The sequence below is a fragment of the Marmota marmota genome, unplaced genomic scaffold (assembly GCF_001458135.2).
Source record: "Marmota marmota marmota unplaced genomic scaffold, marMar, whole genome shotgun sequence".
In the NCBI taxonomy this organism is placed as follows: domain Eukaryota; kingdom Metazoa; phylum Chordata; class Mammalia; order Rodentia; family Sciuridae; genus Marmota; species Marmota marmota.
This window is the reverse complement of record NW_026000153.1, coordinates 17,235,131-17,239,654: the sequence shown is the minus strand read 5'-3', so window position 1 is coordinate 17,239,654 and position 4,524 is coordinate 17,235,131. Positions and strand designations below refer to the sequence as shown.

Sequence of the window (4,524 nt, the reverse complement as noted above, 5' to 3'; positions counted from 1 at the left end):
GCATTATTCAGAATAACTAAAAAGTGGAAATAACTGATGAATGTGTAGATTTAAAAGTGGAATTTTCAAAATATGGAATATTATATATCAAGAAAAAGAAATGGAGTCTTGATACATGCTACAACATGGATGCAACTTGGAAACCCCATGCTAAGTAAAAGAAGCCAACACAGAAAGCCACAGATTATATAATTCCTTTTATATTTAATGTCTGGAATGGCCCAATCTATGAAGATAAAAAGTACAATAGTGGTTGCTTGGGCTTGAGGTGGTATGGCGGGGGAAAATGAGGAGTGACTGCTAATGAATCAGAAGTTCTTTTGGAGTAATGAAAATGTTCTAGAATTGACGGTTGATGGTTTGCACAATTCTGTGAATGAACAAAAAACCATTGAATCATACATTTTGAATGAGTATGGAATGTGAATTATATATCAATAAAGCTGTTATATTAAAAAAGGAAAAAAATGGGAGCACTTTGGGAGATTCATTAATCAAGCATGAGTCCATTAGTTGAGGTCTGTGGGAAAAGGAGTCAGGGTTGATTTTTTTTCTTACCTTGGGCTCCCTGGAAACTCATTTTCCTGTGGAAAAATTAGAATAAAGCTCATCACATTTTACATCAGTCAAGTCACTTTATTACATGTCATTTTAGCTGCCAAAAAACACAGATTGGCTTAATATACAATCATTGATCAATGAGCCTCATTTTTCCCTAATTTTCTGCATATGTTATATTATAGCCAGTGGATATTAAGGAGGGGGTCATATAACTTTAAAATGTCTGCAGGATGTGCAATATGCAATAATCTCCATCAAACTTTCAGAAGATGTCCAGCAGCCTTTGGTTATCAGTGAACTTTCTAGCATACAATAAAAGTTGGAGTTTTCCTTGGAGTTTTTGGTAAAAATTATGATCACTATATAAATCATGGTCAGCAAGCTATAGTAGCTGTTTGAGTATTTTAATTAAACATAGAATCAGGTTTCTTCTAAAGTTGAGAAAAACATTCTCAAGCCACTCTTTAGTCCCTTTTAAAGGTGATTTATCCATTAAACATCCAACTGTAATGCTGGGAGATATAGTTGTGCTGGGACGCTTAATTCTAACAAAGGAGATCATCTCCAAAATGCAATGTCCTGGACCATGGGCATGGAATGGCTGCCATCTAAGAATGATGGACAAAGCAGAAGATTCTAAGAGTAACCAAGGTTTTTGGGTTCTCTTAAATTTTATTTTTAACTGACATAGGACATGGATATTGAATGACTTTTTTAAACATTGGCAGGAGATAGGACTTTTCTGAGGAGCTGGATATTATCCTTGCCAAGCTCTCAGTGGGATACGGCTCTGTATTTGGGGTTGAAGTCAGATTCCCTTTGAACTATCCTAGGATTTTTTTTTTCCTTTATGCTGTTGTTTTTTATAAGAGAAAAAATGTAAATTGCTTTTCCTTATGCTTTAAAATATATACAACACAAAAATTTATATGAAAATGTATACAGTAAACTGGAAGATAATATATCAATTTAAATAGTGGTTATCTATAGTTTAGGATAATTTGTTTTCAAAATTTTCTGCAAAGAAGTTTTATTATATCCATGTCCAAGAAAAAAAAAAAACATTCCCTTGAAATTTTTCTAGGAATGTCAATTACTTACTTGCTTCTTATTTCAAAGTAGCATCTGGAATTTTAGTTATTCTAGTGATGAGTCCTCTATTTATTACGTCATAGAGCATGGGTTTTGGAGTCAGACAAATTAAGGTTTCAACCTCTGCCTTGGATGACAAGAAGAGAACTAATATAAGATGCTGGCTCCTGATGCCAAATCTGACTCTGGAAATGAAATGAAAACAGGTCAGGAGTTGATTATGCAAAGATCTCAAAAATTTTGAAAAATTCATAAGAGGCAAATATGGAAAGCAGGGGAACACCAGTCAAGGGAAGAAGTGGAATAAATACCTGAAAGGAGGAAATTACTGGGAATACTAACTCTGAGGGGAACAAAACACTCTTGGATTAGCAGATCAGTGAAGTTAATCTCGTTTTACTTCTACCTTAGAGCAGGTGCTTATAACAGAAAAAGGTTGTACTTCTTCAAATAAGTGTAATGAGAGGTTCTTTGGAGATAAGGGAAATGGGGAGAGGGTAGTCCCAGGTTGTAATTTCATAGTTCTTCCCACTTCAAACATCCCCCCAGTGAAACTTTCAGTATGACATCACAATGGTGATGCATGTCATTATACATATGTTCAAATCCATAGAATCTATTATCACCAAGAGTAAGCCCAATGTATGCTGTAGACTGTAGATGACAATTATGTGTAAATGTAGTTCATCAATTGCAAGAAATGAGCTATCATGTGCCAAAAATTGCTGGAGGGGGTAGGAGAGGTTATATATTTGTAGGGACAGGGAACATAAGGGAAGATTCTTTCTTAATTTTCTTGTGAACCTAAAAATTGCTCTAAAATAGTTTATTAATTTTTTTAAAAAAGGTAAGGGTTATTGCACTAATTATAATGTAATTTAATATCATAATTAATCAATTCACCTCGAAATTTGAAATATAGGGCAACAGGGGAAAGTGACATTATCTCAATGACTGTAGAAATAAAATTGAATGTCTATTTATGATAAAATTCTCCAAAAAGGATTAGAAAGATATTTCCCTAACTTTACTCAATCTATCTATTTAAGGAAACTACAATAAATACAAGTTTTAATTAATGCACATTAGATACACACTCATGTAGGGAGCAAGGCAAAGATAGCTACTCATTACTGTTCTTGCCATGGACCCTGAAAGTCCTATCTAAAACAATATGACATAAAAAAGATGCAAGAGTCTTAAGAATTGAGAATAAAAAGACATAAGTATTCTATTTACAGGTATTTTAATCATCTTTACTGAAACCCCAATTAAATTAGCATATATTGATTATTATACCAAAGTAAATCAGATTGATAAACAAAGTCATCTTATAAGAATCAGTAATTCCCTTTCACACTAACAATAATTGAGTAGAAAATTTAATAGGAAATAAGACCCTCTTCACAAACACACACACACACACACACAAACCAGCAACTATAAAATACCTAGAAATTAACCTATTCAAGAAGCAGAGTTTTTTTTTTTTAACAAATGTACAAAAATGTAAAGCACTGTTAAAAGATTCAAATTAAGATCTGAATAAATAGAGGTTATAGACCATGTCCATGGATGACACAACCCAACATTGTTTTCAAAACATTTCTTCCCAAGACAATTTATACATTCCCATACAAAATTTAAGGAGAATTTTGTTTAGGGGCTTGGCAAAATGATTCCAAAGTGGATATGAAAAAAATAAATATATGTTACATAACCCAAATTTTGTAAAAAGAAAAGAACAAAATGACCCTAGTATTTGCGGATGGGGTGGACAGCATACATGGTTTACAAGTTATTTAGAAATACTACACAAATCAAATCACAACTATTAAAAATAATGTGCTATTGGCACAAGTATGACCATATAATAGAAGAGAGAGCCTGGTGTATATACGAGAACAGATATTTAAGCAACACCATAAGTCAACAAATTAAAAAATGGATTGCTTATTAGAAACTCTTAGGGAGACTGGCTTTCTACATGGAAAAAAATAAAACTCTTGATATTCATCACAGATAGAAGTGAAATCCAGGTGAAATAAAACTTAGAGGTGAAATACAACATACTAAATTGAGTAGAAAAAATGCAAAAAGAAAAGCTTCATGACTTTTGATGAAAACTTTTAGCTAGATCTAAAAATCATGAACCACAAAAGCCAAAAAAATAAAAAACTTTTCTACATTTTATATGAGGAGGCTGGAAATGCAGCTCAGTGTTTGCCTCTAATGCATTAAGCTCTGGGTTCAATCCTAAGTATAGCTAAAAATTAATAATTGTAATCATTAATAAAATTAGGGTTATTGTTTAAGGAAGGAATTCCAAAGATAACAGATTGAGAGATATTTAAAAGTAAAAATTTACCAGAAAATGACAGAAAACACTGTAGAAAAATAGATATTTTGAACATTGAAAATACAAAGGAGAAGTCAAAATGGCTAGCATGGGATGAAGATACACTTGGTCTCTGTAACAATTAGCAAATGTAATGTCATAAAATTTTACATCCATTACAGTGGCAAAAAATAGAAAGTTGTACCATACCAAGTGTAATAGGAAATGGGGAAAAGGTAAATACTTTTACTCAAGTGAGAGAGTCCATTTTATATGAATTCTGGAAAACTCTAGGCAGCACTTAATAAAATTGAAAATGTTGTTATCTTATGATTCAGAAATAACTTCCTGAGACTAGGCCTTTAAAAAGACTTTGGTCCATAAAAGATTATGTTTGGAGTTGTTTATTGCTTCCTGGAGGTAGCAGTGATTTTGGAGAGATCTAGAAATATCTAATAAAGGGCAGCGGATATATATGATGGAATACTATGTAGTAATCAGCAGCAATAAACTACAGCCTCATTATGAAAGCT

The 4,524-nt window shown here is 32.4% G+C and overlaps 1 long non-coding RNA gene across 1 annotated transcript; it reads right to left on the bottom strand.

The window, feature by feature from the left end:
* Positions 1 to 250: 250 nt before the first annotated feature.
* LOC125611492 lies at positions 251 to 1,810 on the bottom strand. Its single transcript, XR_007341647.1, has 3 exons — positions 1,663 to 1,810; positions 559 to 584; positions 251 to 370 (listed from the first exon to the last, which is right to left on the bottom strand). It is a non-coding gene; the product is annotated as an uncharacterized LOC125611492 (long non-coding RNA).
* Between the last annotated feature and the right edge of the window lie 2,714 nt (positions 1,811 to 4,524).